At 42.6% G+C, this 23,078-nt stretch overlaps 1 protein-coding gene across 1 annotated transcript in view; it reads right to left on the bottom strand.

Annotated features, from left to right (window-relative positions):
- The window catches only part of Schip1 (schwannomin interacting protein 1), a 760,409-nt gene that overhangs the window by 607,328 nt on the left and 130,003 nt on the right, over positions 1-23,078 (bottom strand). The gene's annotated exons all lie outside the window — the stretch shown is intronic.

Raw genomic sequence — 23,078 nt, 5'->3', positions numbered from 1 at the left:
TGCTTCCTGTTATTTTTCCAGGGTGGGTACTTTTTTATGAGTTCACATACGTATACTCTTTCCAAATGTATGAGTCCACAGTAGTTTGCCATTTGCTGAATGCAGCTCTAATGAATGTGTGCGGGGTTTGGCCATACAACAAACTTTCTCTCTTGTCTCTTAGTAACCTTTCCTGTGTAGTCCACATGTGCACTTGTGTATACACACACACACACACACACACACACACACACACACAGGCACATACATGCAGGAACACATGCACACAACCCCCCCACACACACACCCCTCTGAATTTTGAATATCTGTAGTCACTGTGATCTCATTAACTACAGGAATATTACAAAAGTTAACATGAGTTCTTAATGGGACTTCCAGCAGGTCCCAGTCTTAATAATCATGGAAGAGGAACTGTAAAGAATGCTTATAGTATTCTCTTCCTGGGAAGACCATTCCCTGAGGCCATGCTATGTGACCTGTTCCCTGAAAGTGCTGAAGTGACCAGTCCCCAAAAGAAAGGCACAATCAGAACTGAAATGATCCCTCACTGTCGGGGGCTGGGGTTATTGATCTAGGATTTCAAAGGGCTCCAATATCCCAGGTGCCCAAGTCTCTTCTGCAAAGTGGCATAATGTTTGCATATCTTTGTATATATCCTACACATCTCTTTGTGCACACTTGAAATCATACCTGCACTGCATTGCACATTCCAGAATTGACCTACCTCCACCTCTCTCCACAGTCCCTCTAACCTTACCACTGGCTGTTCAGTTCAACATCAGCAGAGGGCTCATCCTTGAATTCCTTTGAACACTCCCTAAATTGTCTTGTTTTAGCTGAACCATGCCCTGTGGCTCTGGGAACAGCTAAGTTCTTGTGAGAACAAAATCAATAGACTGTTTAGAAAAGCGTTTCAGCATTTAGAGGATTTTACCAATGACAAACTTGGCTGAGTTTCCCTCAGGATGCCTTCTGCCTGAAGCCCTCTTAAGAGGGAACCATTTCTTCCCTGCGAACCACATGCTCCATGGTCTAGAGACAGGCTGGGTCCTCCTTACTCCTGATTCTGTCTTCTAGATTCTCTCCACTCCTCCATAACCTCAGTTCCTCTACAACATGCCACCTACCCACTCTGGGCTTTGTTTGTCTGTCTGCCATTCTTACTGCTATTTACCCAATGTGTTATGGGATTTCTTCCAGTCTAGACAGAAAAATTCATTGATAATTGACAGGAAGGTAGGTGACAGACCGACAGAACATCCTTCTCAAATTTGTACTCAGCATTTTGCTTTTACAGTAAAAGTCCTCCTTCAATTCTGTAAGCGTATTCTTCACCTCCATCTTCTTTTCTCCAATCCTTCCCTCTTTCTTTGTCATATCTCATCACACCTTCAATGCTGCAATCAGTAAACGCAAGTTATGTAAATGGTAGTACTGAGACTTGCTTCTACAGAGAACCAATTTGTGTGTGAGGGGGTGGGGGGGATCCTTAATTAACTTTGAAAGTCAGAGGTGAATGTGTAGGCTTTGTGCATTCCTTCTTATCCTCCACCTTATGGTTAATAAAGAATGCTTTCTCATCCATGGTGCGCTGTGGTGTGCATTGTTACTTTCCTTTCCTGGGGCACTCAGAGAGAAGGGCAGGAAGGAAAGGGTTTGCACACTCTGTGCCAGGCACTTTTCTCCATTTTTCAATTGTGGGAATCTTCGGGGGGCGGGGGACAGGCTTTGGTGTAGTGCTTCCTTCATTCTGACTACCAGTGTTCTAGGAAATTATATTAAACATAAGGTCAGTGACTAACCAAGCTTTCCTGACAGCTGCTCTACTGACTATTTGGAGGACTGATTGCATCATTTGGTTATTTAAGCTAACTCTACAATGCACCCCACTTCAACTGACCTGGAAGTTTCAAAGCATATCCTCATTTTCTCAGAGATGAATTAGGAAGTTGGCTTGCTCACAAATCCCATTGGGAGTTTTGCCTTTGAGAAAATTCTGTTTTATCATTGAACACGTATACAAATAGTCTCTGCAATCATTAGTTTCTACCACCAGCCTTATCTGTGTCTGGTTTTGTATTTGGCAATGTTTTTATTGTTGTTGTTTTTTTTCCCCAGAAATCATTAGTAGCTCCTTGAAATTGTGGGGATGGACTCCATCCCACAGCTGAGGTCTTAACACAGTAGGAGTTAGCCAGCCTCTCTCTGCTTTACCTCCACTCTGCCCACACTGCTATAAGCCTGCTCAGAGGAAAGGCCACACTGTTCCAGAAGGCACATGTTCTCCTCCATGACATTCAGTGACTAAGTCTTTTCATTTTTCTCTTAGCTCATCCCATTCTTCCTTCAGGAAGACTCTAACCCCATGCCCTCCACAAAGGTCTTCCCAACCTTCTGGAAGGGTTGCTGTCTCCAGCCCCAGTTCCTCAGCAACCTGTCATCATTCCAGTTTGCATTTTACTCTCTCCCTGCCTCCCCCACTAAATTCCTGGGGCATAGGGCTACTGTCTAATCACCTGGTGCATCTACCCCCAGAAGGAAGCATGTACGAGTGGCTTAATAAATACATGTTGGGTAAATGAATTGAATCTGTTGTGGCAATGATGGAGACACTTTAATAACCAGAGGCTTGCAGTCTCTGCTCTCCCACATGGTCCCTTTACTGTTCTCCACTGTCCTCCGTGTCCTGGGGAGCTTGTGACTTGGGTTTTTATCAGTCATGTCCCTTTGTTCATGGCTCTTGGTGGGGAGGCACCGAGGTGAGAGAGAGCAGCAGAGGGAAGAGGTCAGCAGACTGGTGCTCTTGCTGGAACCCAGCTTGCCGGGAGGTGAAGGCCACAGCTCCCAGTGGCCTCTCTCACATGGCATTTGCAGCCATAGGCCTATTACTTCTTCCTCTCCTTCCTCTTCCAGCATCTTCCCTTCCCTCCAGCCATTCCCTCACTTCCTCTCCCTTCCTTCCCCTCCTCCCCTCCTCTCTTTTCCCCTTCTTTCACAGGATCCATTGGTAGCTCCAGATTCTTCCCCAAGCCTGCGGTGTTACCCTACACCCTGCCCTCCCGTTCTTGTATTTCTCCAGTCACCCTCTGTTGAGTTATCTCCAGTGAGTTAGCTGTTTCAGCCTTGGCCAAGACACCTACATTGCCTTTGTTTGCCCTACCTGGACATTCCATCAAGTACCACGAATTAATCAGTCTGACTAAATAACAGAGCAGCATATCTACTCAAATCCGGTCCATTGTAGGAGAAGCTGTCCCAACACAAAGCTCCAAACTTACCTCATGGTTCAGTTTCATTCAAAAAATAATAGGGCAATTCCTGCCCTACTCTATTTGACTACTGTCTTTTTTTTTTAAAAAAAAAATTAAACTCAATACCCCTGCAAATTACAAGTTGAATTATTCAGGTGCAACCCATATACACAGCACTGCAAATTCTTCCAAATGAAATCTGTTATGAGTGGTGAGGGAGCGTAAGCTATACCGCTGTGGTGAATCATTGACTGACTACTTGTCATGCTTCCCACCGCCGAGAGAGTTTTTCTGAAGTCACTTGGGTGTGAAACATTAGAATGCATGGCCAAGAGGGCATTTGACTTCTTGTGTCTCTTCCCCCTCCCATCCCAATCTTGCCAAGCGTTCTGTCAAGCACAGTGGGATAGAGCCAAGAGCCTGGCAAGTTCTCTGTGGCCCTATACTCAACTGCTGGACCTGCTCAATCATCAGTCTTGTCTCTTGGTTTTCTTTATCCCTACTCCATCTGTGTTCTGAATAAGTAGGATATGTTGTTTGGACAGGTTTAAAGTCAAAAATCTTTTCAATATTGCTTTTCCTCTAAAGTGCACTTACATCTAAACATGATCTCTTAACTCTTCTGAATTGCACATTGGCCCTGTTATTCCCAGCATGGCCCAGAGCATAGAGGGAAAGTTAAAATGTGAACACAGTCTACAATTCAGTTCATTCTGGGGCAATGGGGAACAAGTCCAGTGACACTCACATAAATCAGGGGATTTTGTGTGTGTTGGGAATAATTTCATATTAACCTAAGGGTAACTCTTTAACAAAAGTTAAAAGCCAAATGTACTTTTGATGCTTTTGACTACTTAATCATTCAATTAAATATTAATAGGTTTCCCCACCAATCCCCCCACCAGATCCTTTTTTAAATGGAAGTATAATAAGAGCACTAAAAGGGGGGTTACTAATGTTTGCATAATTTGGAAAAGTAGAAGACATAAAATCTATACTAATTTTAGCTCTGCATCATTAAACATGAAATATTGATTATTGCTCTTTGTAACGGGGTTTATAAAGCTAGCTAGGCTGCTGTGTCCACATAAAGTGAGTCTGATGCTTTGCCCTCGGACCCCAGTGGCTGTAAATGATGCCCCTTGGTGACAGCTGGGAGGCAGGCATTCTGATCCACAGCCTTAGGAGATGCATTTCCCAGATTAGACCAGGGATGACCCAGCTGCACAGCTCAACTTCAGAAAATTAAACTGGAGGGAGTCCAAGCTTTGTTGAAATAACTGTGTGAATTACAATGCTTCCATGGGCCTTGTTATAATGTAAATGTGCTCACAATTTACTGCTATTTCCCCCATCCCTGCTGTGAATATGGGCATTAATAGTCATCCCATATATTTAAAGGCAAAAAGGCATCAAAAATAAAAATGCAAGACTTGTGCTCTCTCCCTTTGGAAGAAGGGACACGAGTTTTCTTTTTCTTCTCTTTTTCTTTTGCCATTTTCTTTTTCTTTTTTTAAAATTTTCTGTAAAAGGAGCATACAGTTTGTTTATGTATTATGCATTCATGTTCTTTACGGCTGGCAGACCTGTAAATTTCACACCGGGAAGTTACCTAGTAGCTGAACATGAATTTCTGTGGGAGGAAAAAAATGGCTAATGCGACATCAACAGTTCATTTAAGGGACTCATTCAGATAAGTTATGGGCACATCGGTGAGGTGGGAGACTTTAAAAGACATTTTCCTCTTTCCAGCACTCTGAGGACATTTTCACAGTCCCTCTACTTGCAAAGTGGCTGTGACTTATGGCGGTGATCATCAGGTAAGGGGCTGAGTGAGTGCAGGGCCTCCCTGTGCCTCTTCACAGCAGAGTTTTTATTACCAGTAAACTGAGAGACTTACTAAGGTAAGACAGTACCGGAACTGTCATCGCTCAGTCTTGATTCCTGTCTGGCCAGCCATATTACCCTCACAGGACACCCTAGACTTTGGCTGCCAAATATAGATGTCAAACACCTAAACTCATTTGAACAAATGCCAAGGGATCACGTTATATAAAACTCAGTTTAAACTTCTGAGTCACTGTCCTAGGTCCTTGGGTGTGAGATGATCTCAGTCCTTGGGATTCTCTTGGAGTGCATGGTGTTTTTAGAAAGACACACTGACAATGATGTCATTTGGGCCAGCCCTTTGTCCATATCCAAATAAGCTGGTGGGATGAGTCAGCCCCCATGCTATTTTGAAAAACATGCATCAGAATGAAATGTCCTCTCTGTTCTTTTCTGAGCTGGAGTGTGGTCCCATGAGATTTTGCTGACTTCAGTTCACAGATATCCTAATGCTATCCCTGTAAAACAAAAACATTAACACTGTAAAGAATCTTACAAACTCAGATAAATCCAGAATGTAAGACTGTTAAACATTATTAGTAATGATTTTAAAGTTGTCACTTTACTCAAACTTTATTTAGAGGGCTGATGAGGTGGCTATGAGAATAAAGGCTCAGGGTTGGGGATTTTGCTCAGTGGTAGAACGCTTGCCTAGCAAGCACAAGGCCCTGGGTTCGATCCTCAGCTCTTAAAAAAAAAAAAAAAAAAAAGAAAAAAAAAAGAAAGAGAATAAAGGCTCACTGTTAACCTGAACAACTGGGGTTCCATCCCAGGGCCCACAGGGTAGAGGGAGAATAGACTCCTACAAGGAGTTGTCCTTCAGTCTCAACACTCATGCCTTGGTACTCACACACATGCATACAGGTGGCATGTGTGTGCACACATTTGAACACACACACACACACACACACACACACACACACACACACACACACAATTTTTTCAGAAAGTATATTCAGTTTCACAACAGGATAGCCATAAAAGAAAATCAACCAAAACCGAAATACTAGGTACAAATATTTTGCACTTTATGTATTTTTACATTCTGGGAGAAAAAAGAATCCCAGGGACCATGCTTCAGACTGAGAACTCACACACAAAGAGCGCATAATCTCATACATAACCACTTCTCAGAATGCAGATGGAATAGCAAATGTGGATAAGTCAACTCATATCCCAACTTCAGGTTTCCTGTGCTGTGAGACCACAGCAAAATGCTGGCCATCAGAACAGCATGAGGCTCCCACGTGCTTACACCTGATTCAGAAATGCATCTCTTTGTGGTGTAGCAAACCTTCATCAGGAGGTGTCTTTCTAGTCCAGTTGGAAAATGAGTTGTGTTCCTTACGTACTCACTGAGTAAGAATGTGGAAGCTACCACCTCCTCCCCGCCACCTCCTCCTCTTCCCTCCCTTCTCCTATCACCAGTATTCAAGACCTCGTTACTACTCACCAGAACTCTCATAGGAAGGCCACATTGCCTTTATTTCCAATAATTTAATTCTCTGATCTTAAAACTCACTGTTAGCCTAAATTAAAATAATTTTCAGGATTAAAAACACCCCTAACTCCCCAACAACACAGTTTTGTCTCTTTATCACCAGAAATCCTTCAAATTTCCTTTCAAAATGTGATTTATATATTTGAGCATTTCCTTCTGCAGCTAATTGCATTTCGTTTCTTTGAACTACTGTTATGACTACTAACATCTGATGACTTTTATGACTTGCACAAAGCACCCTTTAAAATCACGTCTGCGGGAGCTGTCTGGAAGCTCAGTCAGCACAATGTTTGCCGTGCACACACGAGGACCCGAGGTCCATCTCCAACAGCCACCTGGAAAGCTCACAATGCTGTGCATGCCTACAGCATCAGCACTGGGGAGGTGACACAGAGAGGTCACTGGAGCTTGCAGGCGAGGCAGCCTAGGCTAATCAGGAAGCCCCAAATCTCCCAGAATGACTCTGTCTCAAACAATAAAGTGGACAACTCTGGAGAAATGACACCCAAGAATGACCTCTGGTCACCAAAACATTGATGCAAGCATGCACCATGTGTGTGTGTGGGGGGGCACACACTCATACGCCTTCACATATACGAACATTCATGCATTCCCATATACACTCAAAATTATGTCTGCAAAAGAGTCCATTAGCCATGTGATTGCCTTGATTCTGTAACCCCAACTCTTACCCTTACCACTCCGGTCCCACGAACGTGCTAAGGCAGAAGGTAGTGTAATCAGTGACATTATCTCACCAATGGTGCTCATAAAGAAGACCTTGCAATGATTTGCAATATACTCAGATCTACTGTCTGGCACATTCATGTTACCTACCTGCTTGCTGTCTGATCTTAGGTAACCCACCTTCTCCCCTCTAGGTCTCAGCTTCATCATTCATAGGGTGATGGTATCAGTGGCTACCACACATTGTTATGAAAGCTTAATTAGGATGACAGATTTAAAAGTGTTCTGTCTACTCTTGGTGCTCACCAACCATAGAGAGAATCCTTAAATTTCAGTGACGATAGCAGGTATATTTCACTTATCATTCCTGTGGTGCACTGTACTTCTCTTCTGGCTGTGTCACCCCTCTGCGCTAAGTTGTGTCTTCTATAAAACGAGGATATTATTTGTATGAAATTTCAAGAGTTGCTAACAAGGATGATGCTCTAACTTCATGCAAATCATTGTCCTGCACTAGACATGGGTTAATTTCACTGCTGCTTACATTCTTCACTCTCATTATCTCTCTCCCACTTGATTAAAACATCGGCATGCACATAGATACCTTCTCCTGGCTCACTCTAAATCCAGATCTTTCTCTTTACTTCCTAGTTGTTCAGTATTACTCAATTTCCACTGTCCTTAGTTGAGACATTATTGCTTGCCAGAGTGAGCCACTTAATATACAAACATTGTTAGCATGGCCACCTGCCTAGAGCCTCTCTCCCTCTCCATCACTCGATCCTAAGCCCTTAAGCCTCACAGGAAACTCAGAGAAGACTCTCTGTGCCCTGCCTCTTCATCCCCTTACCCTGACCTTTCTGCCCTCACCACACACAAATCTCTTAGGGCTTTAGAATCTTAGGTTAAGACCAGACTCTCAGCATCTTTGGATGAGTCAGTCTCAATCCCTGGATGATTTAATAAAACGTGATAGCCAGGCAGGGTGGCACACACCTTGAGTCCCAGCACTCGGCAGGTAGGCAGGACAAAGTGAGTCCTTAAACAGAAAAGCAAGAGTAGCACATTCTACAGTGTGCAGTAAGATCATCATCAAAGAGCTCCTTTTAGTCCCCATAATTTTCTCTGTTTTTCAGCTACCTGGAGGACAGTTTCAGAAAGTATCATACTTGGGGACAGACCTTTGAACCTGGCCCAAAAGACACATAAACACAGATACTGTCCCAATCCCACCCATGTTGCCTTGAAAGTTCAATTTAAAATATCCTCTAGAAAACATCTATTAAAATTAAGAAAGACAGTGAAAAGGGATGCCATACATCAAGGAGCTTTCCTTCAGTCATTTGGTCATCATTCCAGTCATTATTAAGCAAATGCAGCCAAGTGTTAGGCACTGCCCTTTGTGTGAGACTGCAGTGGAGGAGACAGTGGGCACAGCCCCCGTCCTCCTGCAGGGTCAAGCGTCTGGCATCAGGAGAGGAGAAAAGATGACTTGTAGGAGCTGTTGAAAATGTTCATTGTCAAAAATTGGCTTATATAGTCTGAGACTGGGGCAGAGTGTAGCTCAATTACATAAGCCTGTATGCTACAACAGAGCTTGAAGGACATTCTGGACCGGGCTATGAAAGGTGGATTTATGAGCTCCTGGGGGTTGCTGCTCCTCATTGGCTAAGCTGAATGGTGTACCAACATGCAGAAAGCAGAAAGGGCAATGGAAAAGCCACCAGAGTTCAAATGTTAACTGCCATGGGTGGGAATTAGGGGTGGTGAGTCCATTTATTGACCAAGAAAAGTCGAGCACAGAAGAGAACAAAAGGCAATGTGTCAGAGGGGGCTTTGTCCTGAGCCCATGACACCATTGCCAATAAGAACGCCCACTTTCCCTGCATATTTTAATTGATTAGCAACCACTGAGTACCATATTGTGGCTGGTAACACCTGGAAGGCAGAGCTTGTGGAAGACCAATCCTTTGGAATCATACATTCTAAACCAAGTATTGATTTTCTTGAATAGACAAATCCATACAAGGAGAAAGTGATATGAGGATCATGTAAACAGAATATCATCGCTTAAAACCAATAAGAAATTTCCAGCAAGACATCATTATTCTGTTCACACAGGAAGTCCCTCATTAGTGCTCATTACACTTCACGGTCTTAGCATTCTCCAAACTGCATCACAAGTAGGTAAAACATTGATGCAGAGAAGTGCTTTATCCTAAAGCCAAGCTGTATCAGAATTGATGCTTCCTCTTCAGACTGTGGTAGCAGCAGTCTAGAATGTATGGAAAGAATACCCCAGTCCTAAAGAAGACATCAAGTCTCAGTTAAGCCTGCCATTACAACTACTTTTAGGGTACTTAGGTGTTCATCTCTATGTGGTCACGAGACTGACAAAACTATATACAGATATACTGTGGGATGGTCTGTATGTCAAATGTGTTGCTGATTGGTCAATAAATAAATCACTGATTGGCCCGTGGCCAGGCAGGAAGTATAGGCGGGACAAGGAGGAGAAGAGAGCTGGGAAGTGGAAGGCTGAGTGGGGGGACACTGCCAGCCGCCATCAGGACAAGGAAGATGTAAAGTACCGGTAAGCCACAAGCCACGTGGCAAGGTATAGATTAATAGAAATGGATTAATTTAAGCTGTAAGAACAGTTAGCAAGAAGCCTGCCACGGCCATACAGTTTGTAACCAATATAAGTCTCTGTGTTTACTTGATCGGGTTTGAGCGGCTTGGGACTGGCGGGTGAGAGAGATTTGTCCTGACTGTGGGCCAGGCAGGAAAACTCTAGCAACAAATGGCGCCCAACGTGGGGCAAGAGTTTCCACCTAAAACCTAAATAAAAAGATTCTAAAACGGAGCTAAAAACAGCTCCTAGTTGTCTCTTTTAAGCCAGCGGCAGCCTGCGGTTTGAGCTACTGGCGGGTTCCTAGCGTGCGTGCTCGACCTGCCACCATATGGCGGGAATGAGGTCTCTGCAAGTGGCACATTAAGCTGTGTGGTGGATTTAGCCTTTGCAAGTACAAAACAAAAAAAAAAAAAAAAAAGAGGTTTCTGAGCTACACGCTGCTTTGATAGAAGCATAGACCCACAATGGCTCCCAGAGCTGGCGGTATGTTTACTGCAGCCATGTTGGAAAGCTAAAGTGGGTGGAGCCAACAGCCACAGCACCAGCGCCGTTTCAGGCTTAGAAGGCTACAGTTCAAAGCAATAGGCTCAAGCTAATATAAAAAAATAAGCCACGAAAAGATGGCTACCACACAAAGAATCTGGATTATGTTCTCTTTGATATTCGTAACTAAAGAAAAACATTTGATTACAAAAGCTGTTGAGTTATGCCAAAATGTATATTTTAAAGGTACCTTGACTTCAAAATTTGGATATAAGGATATGTTACTTTGGAAAGGAGACTCTGCTTTTGTTTCCACAGAAAGCCAGAGGCTATGGATTTGTTCCAGATTAAGACACATCAGGTTTGACCAGCCAAGACCACCTGAAAGGTCTCCGATGACACCATGGCCCAGATGATCCAACATCCAGAACCGTTTCAAGGCAATGGCTCAGACGATACACCCTCATGGACTACTCCATGATCCTAAAATTTTCTTTGTTTCCCCAGAAGATACAGCGCCCCCCTCCAGCAGGAAGTAGTAAGAGAAGCTACGCCCAAATTCCCAAATATACCAAGCTGACTTTGGAGATGTGTAAAGGTTAAAACCTTCCTTTTTAAGAAAAGAAAAGGGGAAGTACTGTGGGATGGTCTGTATGTCAAATGTGTTGCTGATTGGTCAATAAATAAATCACTGATTGGCCCGTGGCCAGGCAGGAAGTATAGGCGGGACAAGGAGGAGAAGAGAGCTGGGAAGTGGAAGGCTGAGTGGGGGGACACTGCCAGCCGCCATCAGGACAAGGAAGATGTAAAGTACTGGTAAGCCACAAAGCCACGTGGCAAGGTATAGATTAATAGAAATGGATTAATTTAAGCTGTAAGAACAGTTAGCAAGAAGCCTGCCACGGCCATACAGTTTGTAACCAATATAAGTCTCTGTGTTTACTTGATCGGGTTTGAGCGGCTTGGGACTGGCGGGTGAGAGAGATTTGTCCTGACTGTGGGCCAGGCAGGAAAACTCTAGCAACACAGATAGATAGATAGATAGATAGATAGATAGATAGATAGATAGATAGATAGATAGAGATAGATACAGATACAGATATATATTCAGGGACAAGTGAGTCATGTAAGGATGGAGGACAAGGAAGAATAGGGGTCAAGAGGAAAAGCATGGAACAGTGTCCTCACTGTCCAGCACTGCCTGAGTCCATGAGTGTGGCCCGAGGTCCAGTGGAGAGCTCTCATTCCCAGCTTGGTTAGTACTCTCCTTTCTCTTCGCCATTCTCAATAACTCCTGGCCAGGCTTTCTTATTCTGCATTTAGTATGAAATTGTTGCAGTTGATATCAGTGAAGTCTTCATGGCTCTCATGCTAAGTTCTCCAGCAGCTGTGGCTTCCCAATGCCTATGTAGGAACATCACATTCTTACCATGTTGGGAAGCCCCTTAAAGACCACGTTCCTTCTTTTCCATGAAGCAGCTACAGCACAGTCTTCACTTAAACTGTCGGTTCTTTGGAAATCTTTCAGAATCCTCCCTGAGGAATGTGCTAGCCAGAATGAGTCAGAAGACTGATACACAGAGTAGTTTCCAGGTAGCCAACATCTGTGGAGGTGCATTCTGGCCCCGGCTATCAACTATGAAGTAGAGAGATAGTCATTGAATCCATAATGCCACTGTTGGAGGTTATCACATTACCCAGCATTAATCCAGTTGTAAATTGAACAGAGTCAAATACATTCTGAAACATTCCCTTAAGGGAAACGGTCTGACATTTCACCCCACCATGCCACATACAGAATAATAAAGGTGCTTACTCTGGGCAAGAGGGTTTAGAAGATATCAATAGAGGAGTTATAAGCTTTATTTCTTTTTTTTTATTAAAAAAATTTCTACTCACTCCTCATGCTATCCACAGACCGCCCCTCCTCCCTCCTTTCACCCCCCAGCCCTCTTTTCCAAGCCACCCCGCATCCCCACAATCCCCCAAATCGAGGTCTCTCATGGGGAGTCAGCAGAGCCCAGCACACTGAGCCTAGGCAGGTCCAAGCCCCTTCCCACTGCACCAAGGCTGTGCAAGGTGTCACACCACAGGCACCGGATTCCCAGAAGCCTGGCCATGCACCAGGGACAGATCCTGATCCCCCTGCCTGGGTTCCCCCCCAAACAGTTTGAGCCAAACAACCGTCTTCCATGTTCAGAGGGCTTAGTCCAGTCCCATGGGGGCTCCACAGCCACCAGTCCACAGTTCATGGGCTTCCACCAGTGTGGCCGGTCATCTCTGCACATCCTCCCCTCATGATCTCGATGTCCCTTGCCTGCGGTATCTCTCGAGTTATAAGCTTTAATATACCTTGGAATTCATTTAGCTACAATTTCATGGTGGCTAAATAATTTATGGTAATTGACAATTCATTAGATTGTAATTCACCACCACCAAACCTATGGATTTCCCAATATCTTTTAAAACACACATTTTCAAGGTGAGGCATGGCATTTGCTATGTTCATTGCTCCCACAACTCTCTGATTTTATTAGTTTAGAATGTATGCTATTACTTAAATCTGGATCATCCGGAGGTTTTCCCCTAACACAGAGACATATACCTAGGAGCATTGCACTATATCTTTAAGCCTCCTGATTCCAACAGATGTCTGGCATTAGCTGAACACAATCTACTATGTGTGCTTTAGTGGCACCCAATTCACCCTGCTCCACAAACATAAGCACAAGCAGACAGTAGATGTGCCTGCCAATGCTCATGCCATTTACACAACACATGGACAGCCTGGTGGATTATCAAGACAATTCTTGTAATTGTTCTCCAAGGCAAGAAGACATAAAACCTTGACAAACATGCCTGCCCTGAATACAACTCCCTCCTCTCCTTCTTGCTATGCCCTCCTTACAAAGCTGAGGATGACTTTGAACTTCTGATCATCTTGCTGCCACCTCCTGCTGGCATTACCAGCATGTGCCACTGTGCCCAGTGTCATGCAGTACTGGGGATCATACCTAGTGATTATTGCAAACTAGGCAAGCACTTAGCAACTGAGCTACATTCCCAGCCCAGAAAACTCATTATTTTGAAATAATTATAGATTTATAGAGAGTTCTGAAAGATGTTCCACAGGGATATTTATTTTGTCGGGGGTGGAAATGTTTTGTTTGTTTGTTTGAAGGCAGAGTGTTACCGTGTAGATCAGGCTCATCCCAAATTTGCAATGATGTTCCTGTCTCTGCCTCCCAAGTGCTGGGATAACAGGCCAGTGCTGCTGCACCAAGGAAGCATCTTTTATTTTAATAACGGGCCTTAATCCTGACTGTTGATATAAGGGCTTATAGAGCTTTAGCATCTCCAAGTTATAATAATACCTTTTATATATTAATGAGATGACTGGTGATTAGGTCCCTAGATGGTTTCAGAATGGGGCTGGCTGTTTTATTAACTAGTGATCACTAATAAATGGTTTAATCAATCATGCTTATGTAATGGAACCTACGTAAAAATTCCAACCAATGGGGTGCAAAGACCTGGCAAAGATGTGGAGATCCTGGGAGACGTCTCATTTGGAGAGGGCTTGGAAGCTCTAACCTCTTCCCATAATGTTTTGTCTTATGCGTAACTCTCATTTTTCTGTGTCTGAATTACAATCTTGATAAGAAACCATTAAAGCGCTTTCTTGAGTTCTCTGAGAAAGTTGTCTATCACGATTGAAGGTTGTGGGAATCCTCAATTTGTGCTCTGTCAGACCAAAATGTAGAAGGTAACCTGGGACTTAGGAATAGCCATGGCAGTGGGAACAGTCTGGCTGGCAGGAGCCCTTTAATATATGGGATTTGGCAGCTAAATACCAAAACAGGCAATTGCTGTCCACAAAGAGATGGAGATTTGTTTAGTGTAAACCTAAACTGAAACAAAAAACCACATACACATTTGGTGTCAGAGATGTTGTGAGGGTAGAGCGATAGGTTTGCTTTTACATTGATAATTCACAGAAAAATATTCACATGTGTGGCTCTGTATAATCATAGGGAACTACAGATGCAGCTTTGGTAACTACATCCTTCATCAACATACGGAACTGTCCTCTCACCATAAGGCTCCTCACAGTATCCCTTTATAGCCCCAAACATCCCTCTTATCTTAGGTCCCCGACTCTTGACAATCATTCATCTGTTGTCCATCTTTATTACTTCTTTAAGGAGATCAAGAGTGAATTAGTATAGCATAAACCTTTGAGAATGCCTTTTCCCACATAGCATCATTTCCTTTGATCCATTCACGATGTCTAACAAGAGCTGTGCTCCTTTATTGTTGAATAGCCAGCCATCATATATAGATTTGTTGGTTGACTTAAGGATTGACTCATTGAAGAAGTCACAGGATGAATCTAATTTTTAGCTATTCTAATAAAGCTGCTTTGAACATTTATATGGATTTTTATATGAACAAAGCTTTTATTTCTCCATAATAATCAGGAGTGCGATTTCTAGATTGTATGCTCCGTGTGTGTGTGTGTGTGTGTGTGTGTGTGTGTGTGTGTTTATTTTAGAAGAAATTTGTTAAGCTACTTTCCAGAGTAATTGTACTATTTTACATTCCTACCAGCAATACATGAGTGACCCCATCTTTCTCAGTCCTTTCTAGTATCCTACACTTCCTACTTTTAAAATTAATAGTATTGCACTAATTTATAGATTCTCTCTGCATTGTTTTCTTTCCTTTACTGTCAGTTCATGAAGATCCCAGGCAGGTTAACTACAGAGTTTCCTAGTCTGGTTTTTCTGAGTATACGCTCATATGAACTTCAGTTAGTAGCTGGATCCAGAGACTTAGCCGTTGTACTCTGATCCTCTAGTGAGATACAGGCTGTTCCCCAAGTGTGTTCTTTCACAGGAGGCTGAGAGATCTGGTATCTTCTGTACCTCTGATGACTGTGGCCCTGGAAGCTCAGCACCTAAATCTATTCATCTGTGTGTGGGAAGTGTGGACAATAATGGTCATATGTTAATTATGTGTTCATATGTTAATTACATGTTTTTATTTATTGTGTGAAACAGTTGCCTAAAAATCCTTTCCTTTCTCATTTGCTTTATACAGTAGTCACAGGTCAACACTAGTATTTTCCCTTCTTTCTCAGCCTTTAGAATAATAAGATTCTTTGCCATCTTGTACACTTGCCCAATTTTTTTTAACATCACTAAGAACTCATGAATTTGAACAGATGCAATCTTTCTTTTCTTATTATGTTGGATATTTCTAATAACTATTGTTTTCTTACTACTAAGACTCCAATGGTGAGCTGAGGATGTAGCTCTGTTGGAGTCTTTACCTGGCTTGAATGAATACCTCCCTGGGTTTGAGTCCCATCAATACAAACTGAGTATGGTGTAATCTCAACACTCAGAGGTGGAAGCAGGAAGATCAGGCATTCAAGGTCATTTTTTGGCTACATAATGAGTTCAAGGCCAGCCTGGTTCTATGAGATCCTGTCTCAAAACAAACAGGAAAAACCCAAAATGATTCCACTTGGGGTCAGTGGGAGCCTCCCCTAGTTAGCTCTTGAGTCTTTTTGACCCAAGCCTTGTAACATCTGGTGACTTCCTGACTATTGGCTGTGATAAACTTGTCTGGACCTGCACAATTCCTGTCACGAACCCAGAATCAACCATTTTTTCCCCAGAAGTACTGACTTCTTCCAGTGGGAAAGAAATTGATGTTCGGTAGACATTGCGTTTGGGTGTAACTCCAAGGTTCTGTTCCTTTGCTTCAGTGTTCTTCCTTGGGGGGGAAATTCCTTGGATCTTTCCATGTGTTTTCAATATTTGGCCTATTGTCTAAAACTCTTTTTTCCTATCCCTTAATTTCTTTTGATTTTCAGCATTTTCCCTTTCTCTTATGGAAGTACCTGTGTGCTTACTCAGTCTCGCATTTCTATTAGCTTAATGTTCAGTTCTACAATTAAAAAAATTGTTTTTTGCTTCTGTCACTTGTTTGGCAGAGATGAGGACTCTTAGATAAACCCTCCAATACAGAGAAGAGTAAATGAAATTGAAATGGCTTTTAAAAACTGCTCTAAAAAGATCCTTTTTTGGTCTGTTTCAGGGCTGAGACTTCAGGTGTCTGAGGCTTAGAAAACTCTGGGCTGTGAGAAAGATGTCAAAGCTGACAGGTGGTCCACATCTAAATCTCCATGGAATCTTTGAGATGGCAAGCAGGACCTCAGTGCCGTGTTTGTCTCTACTTAAAGGAAACTGTTATAATTTATAATGCCTTTGCTCTCTGTGGGAAAACACTCAGGAGCAATCACCTGCAGGCCATTCCTTTTAGAGTTCTATGGCCAGGGCAGGCCCTTTTAAGAATAGGTTTTCAGAAAAGTATTACTTAACCCTTGAAAGGCTGTTGCCACACCTCTGTGGTGTTGGGGGAAGCAGACTACACTGTGTGGCACACTTGGTGTCAAGCCTCCATAGTTATTACATCAGTAAATCGGCCCCAAAGCGTAAGACACTCCATGGTGAGTGGCGTTTTAAAGAAGCAATTACAATGCCAAGAAGTTTACCTAGCATCACATAAAATAGCTGAGCTCTTGAAGGCAGGCTTGGTCTAAGTCCATGAGCATAAATTGCATTACTTTCTGCTTGAAATCTGAAAACAACAAAACACACAGACCAATAGAACAGAATGGAGAGCGAGAGGTCAGCCCGTGCACTTGCAGGCAAGTGGCCTTCACAAAGGTGTTAAGAACAGTGACTGCTAAGGGAGAGTGTTTTCAGAAAATGGCAATGGGAGTATTAGCCACATGCCGAAGAGTTAACCAAGACCTTTATCTTTCGCCAGTTATAAGAAAAAAACTCATGATTGATAAAATTGATAAAATGACACTATGAAACTACCAGAAGAGAACGTAGAGAAAATGCTTCAGGACAAAGGAGTGGGCAGGAATTTTAGACATAACCCCCAAATCTGAGGGAAGACAAGCAAAAATAGACAAATGGGATCATATCAAACTTCTGTACAGCAGAAGCCGCCATTGACAGAGTTCAGAAATAATCTACAGAATGTTGAAAGATATTTGCAAACATTACCTGGTAAAAAGTTACCATGCTGAATATAAAAGGAATTCTAACTCAGCAGCAAAAATCAACACAATTAAAAATTGCCAGTAGGTCTATTTAGGACATACAGATGGCCAGAAGGCATGCGGGGGAAAAAAATGCTCAACACCACTAATCATCAGAGAAATGCTTGTCAAAATCCCAAGGTGGTATAATCATGCTCCAGTAAGGTTAATCTCAAAAAGTCCTGGTGACGATGTAGAGGAGATGGAACTCTTCATATTGCTGATGGAAATGTAAATTAGTATAATGATAAAGAAAGCAGTATGAAGGTTTTTCAAAAGATTAAAACTGTGATTATCACACGATCCAGTCTTTCTTTGGAGTGTAGCCAAAGAAATAGAAATCAGTATGTGGAAGAGACATCTGCCGTCTATGTTCATTGCTGAACTATTCACAAAAGGCAAGAGATGGAGACAATCTAAGTGTCCATTCGCTGAGGAATGGATAAAGTGTGATATAAATACACAATAGAACACTATTCACCCGTAAAAAAATGAAATACTCTCATGGTGGCAACATGGGTGGAACTGAAGATTATTGGGCTAAATTAAATAAGCTAGGCACAGGAGGAGACATGCAATGTGATGTCACTCATATGCGGAACACAAGAAGTCACCTCCCAGACACTAGGAGTATAATGGTGTTTATCAGAGGCTGTGGAGGGCAGTGGGTGGAGGGATGGGGAAAGACTGGTCAATGAGGGCACAGTTTCAAAGGGGAAGTGAGCCCTGCTGCTCTATGGATGATATGGTGACTGCAGGCAGAAAATGCACTGTATGCTGCAGAAAAAGAAGGCAGAATTGAAACGTTTTCATCATAAAGAAATGACAAACAAGGAAATGAACATGATAATCCTGATTTAAATGCTGTGCAATGTGCCAAAACATTACATGGTATTCTATTAATATATATAATAAATATAATATAATATAATATAATATAATATAATATAATATAATATAATATAATATAATATAATATAATATAATATAATATAATATATTGTTTTATATATTGGTTACTCGTTTTTGTGTATTGGTTAGATAAATACGGAAATCTGAAAACAACCAGGCAAAAAATGCAGGTACTGTTTTGGCTCTGGTGGGTCGACTGCTCACAGCTGTTTTACTCCTACATTTTCAAATGCTGGTGATTCTTTTGCTTTTCAGAATACATGTGGTCCCCTCGTACCATGAGGTTTCTTTGAAATCAACTTCCAAAGTAACCGAGCACTTAAATAACAACTGGTGTGGATGCAGCGTGGAGTCACAATGGAACCTTTAGTCCAGAGGACAGCCATCTGAAAACTGTTACCTGAAAATCTGACAGTTTGGTGAGTTACATGAACTATCAGCTTCATTTTCTAGTTGGATGGATGAGTCACAGCACTAGCTAGGAAGGCAAGAGGACCCGGATTCTAACCTCTAGCACCCATGTAAGAAGTTGGGCATGGCTGAGCATGCATGTAACCCCAGCATTGGAAGTTAGGTGAGGCAGATCCCAGGCGTGCACTGGCTGGCCAGCCCAGTGAGCTCCAGCTCCAGTGAGCAAGGGTGTCTCAATAGATGTAAGATATAGAGTGGTAGAAGACTTTGACATCCTTTTCTAGTTTCCAAATGCACATGCCTGAGCATACACACGGAGACCAAATGACAGTCCAAAGCTAATCTATAGAACTCCTGAAGTCTTAGTGCTTCAAGAGCACATGGCCGATGTCTGCTTGTGGTCCACAGTTACCATGGACCAACATTGACTGCTGGGTTTTAACTGCATTGATACTAGAAATAAAGTATGCACCAGCCAGCAGATTTTCCATCCTTCAAGGCCAAATAAACAAGTAACTGCACTAGGTTTTCTGGGCTGCTCTAACAAAGTATAGTGATCTACTCATTTTTTAAAAAATAATTCTGAAGCTAAAAGCCCAAGAGGAGGTGCCAGCAGGATCAGTTTCTTCTGAGGCCTCTCCTGGACTTGCAAATGATTGTCCTGCTGTGTCCTGACGACCTCCCCTGCTGTGTGCACACTTCCATTCTGTCTTTCCCTCTCCTTATTAGGACACCATTCTTGCAGGATTAGAGCTTCATCTTTATGACCTTGGCTGGAGTCTCTCTTTCCGAATGCATTCTAAGGTACTGTGGTTCAGCTTCAGCATATAAACCGGAAGGGAGCACCACTCAGTTCACAGACGCCCAGGCACACAATGCCTGGACTCTGTCCCATAAGCTCCCTCCCCTTTGTACCTGCTGCTGAAGCTGCCTTTTCAAGTCTAACAAAGTGAGAGTAAAAAGGATTATCAAAGACACTTAAGAGTGCACATGTCATAGAAATCTGTGCTGTGGGAAGAATGGAGGCACACTGCCTGGGTGCTCATCTCTCGTCCATTAGCCTTCTTTCATGCCTCTACGGGGAGGAATTTCAAAACCACAAAGAGAAACCTGTCAAACTTCTTTCGAGAGACACCACTGGGCATGCAGGAAAGCATCCCATTAGGCAGCCTTTTCCCCTCTCTTACCAGGGCCTTGTCCATCAAGGAAGAATTGCAGGTTTGGGTATGAATGGAAGCAATGAAGAGTCATTTCAGCCTGGACCTGGACTCAGCTATGAATACATGAATCCCCCAACATTGCTGTCCTGATGAGACCAGTCCTTCCACATCATTAAAACAGGACAACAGGCCCAACATAGTCAGAAGGAAAATGCTAGACTCTAGCAACAGAAAGATTATTAATAGTTCACTATACAACCTTGTAGTACTTCAGAAAGATCTTAGAATTGGCTTTTCCAAGTTTGGCAATTTACAACTAAAAGCTTTATTTATACCATTTCTACTGGGCATCAGATGGTCTTGTATCTTCTAAATATCAAGAGATTGTCCCCTCTGCTGACCACGCAATGCTTAGAGAGCATCCTACACTATGCTCGTGTGGAGATGTACTATGCAGTTGAAACACTTTTCTTCCCCTGACTGGGGAAGAACTCCTCTATCCATCTTCAACACATCTCCATTTAAGCAGCCTGTTCCTTACTAAGATCAAAGTTTAGAGAAAAGAGTCTGTGTCTGCTTTTGTCTTCCATAATACTCTTCAAATTGGCCCAGGAAGTGGGGATAGCCATCGATCGGAGGAGGTTTTCTTAGTCATTTTGACTGGAGGTTCTAGGAGATATAGTAAGGCCAGCCAAATGGTCCCACAACCGTGAACGTGCTAACCTATAAGGCAAGGGGACTTTGCAGACACTGAGATGGGAAGGTTACCATGGACCTGCTGAGATCACAAGAGTCCACACATGATGGCAGCTGAGTCAAAGTCAGATAGAACTCTGGAGATGCTATGCTGCTGGCTTCAGCGATGGAAGAAGGACTCACAAACCAAGGAATGCTGGAATAGACTAAGCAACAGCCTCTCACCCAAAGCCTCCAGGAAAAGAAAGCCTTGTGCAGGTCTTGATTTTAGTTCAATGAAACCCATTTCACACTTTTGACTTTTAGAACTGTCATCTTACACATTTGTGTAGGCTTAGGATACTTAGAAATCATTTGTTCTAATAGCAATAGAAAAACAGAAAGTTTCACTGCATAGAGCCCCCAGATGGACTTGGGATATAGAAGGATGCCTGTTTTATAGTCATCCATTGACATTATGGACTAGTCTTAATAGTTCCCAGATCTTCTTGCCCAGACCAAGTTATCCAAGGAATGTCATATAGACTAAGCCATGAGTGGATGCTGACATGAGTTATATGTCACGGTTATATGTCTATGTATAAGTGTATAATAAAAATATGTTATACTTAAACTTATGACACAGTTACACAGTGCTACTTGTCTGACATTCAGGCTCATCACAAGCATGTCCCAGATGACTTCCTATCTACCCCTGTGCTCAAATTTAATTGCCCCCAAAACATATGAGTCTTTATTGGGAAACTGTGTCTACCACTGTGCCTAAATTTCAGCATAATCTCTGGGGCAGTACTCAGTGAGAGCCATGTCCCCTAGGCCCTGTGACTACATTTTTTTATATACAATGTTTGTTCAACAGTATTTAAGAACCCATAGGCTTTGGGGCACAATGCTTGTATTCAGATCTCAGCAACTCTAATTGATAGCTCCATGAACTAGAATATTTAGTTTAATGAACTAGGGGAGGGAGAGATGAATGCTCATTTTATCATGTTTAAAATGGGAATAATAGCAATAATTACCACATGTGGTTGTTGTTGAGGCTTGTATGGATAAATAATTAAAAGTACTTAGAACAGCAATTGCTACGTAGTAAGAACCACCAGATATTTTATCATTATTTTTTATTGTTATTAATCACCATCACCCTGCTGTGTGGCCACCACCAAAGCTGCAGTCATGAAGACAGCATAGTCCCTTTCCTCAAGTCGCCTTCTTTCTAATGGGAGGTCTGGGAAAGGAAGAAAGTCAATGTGGGTTGGTGAATGTCTTCACATCTGAGCAAGCCCTGCAAGCTTGTATATGGACATGGAAGCAAAGAGGTAAAGCCAGGCGTGGAAGTCATTCTGCAGAAGGCAATGTTTCAGCTGTCACCTGACAAGGACGGACTCGGTTGGTGTCATGGTTTAGATGTAAAATGTCACTCATGACTCACATTTTTGAATACTTGGTCTCCAGCTGGCACACTGTTGTGGGATGTTCTAGAACCTTTAGGAGGCCCAGTTGAATGAAGTGCATCATTCGAGGCAAGCCTTGGGTTTATACAGCCTTGCTTCATTTTCTGCCCCATTTTTCGGCTACCTGGTCTGCCTAGATAAGACTACACAGCCTCAAGCTCCTACCTTCATACTTTCTCTGCCATGAGGAGCTGCACCCTCAAACTGAGTCAGAAGAAATCTTTCCTCCCTTAGGTTCGTTGCTTCTTGTCTGTATTTGGTCACAGTTTTAAGAAAAGTGAGTAGCGCGAGAGAGTAAATGAGTTGTAGGAAGAGGGCTGTGAGGCAGCCTGGAAAACAGAAAAGAATGCTCTGATTGGGAGACTTAAGAAGAGGGGTGTCCCCTGAAGGAGGGAAAATGCCTTAGGTAAGAGGCCACTCTTCTTGATTTACTGAAGCCTTGCAAGATGAATCCCCTTTTTACTACAACACGCAAATTCAAGATCGTTATTCCTAGATAGTATGTGTAGGGGGAATCCACACTCCAGATTAAGGCCAACTAAGCATGAGAGAATGTCCAGCAGACACAGAAGACAGTGTTCTGCTTTTCTGAAGAGCCATGTCTTGAAGAAACATTTTGAAATCTGGAAGACAATTTAGTCATTTGATAATAAGAAAATAATAACTAAATGGTATGAGTGGTAGAAAACAAAATTTCTAGAAATGTGTCAACTCTGGTTACATACGAAAATCACCTAGACACCTGTGGAAATTCACAGGTTGCTAGGACCATCCTTAGCCTATTAAATGAGGGTACGTATGGTTGGGAATGTGTTCAAAAGCCTCGTCGATGATGTCACACAGAGAGGGATGAAAACTACAAGTTTGATGTT

This window comes from Peromyscus californicus, unplaced genomic scaffold (assembly GCF_007827085.1).
Source record: "Peromyscus californicus insignis strain IS unplaced genomic scaffold, ASM782708v3 Scaffold_9__1_contigs__length_137607984, whole genome shotgun sequence".
In the NCBI taxonomy this organism is placed as follows: domain Eukaryota; kingdom Metazoa; phylum Chordata; class Mammalia; order Rodentia; family Cricetidae; genus Peromyscus; species Peromyscus californicus.
Note: the sequence above shows the minus strand (reverse complement) of the source record. Positions and strands in the feature narration are given on the sequence as shown.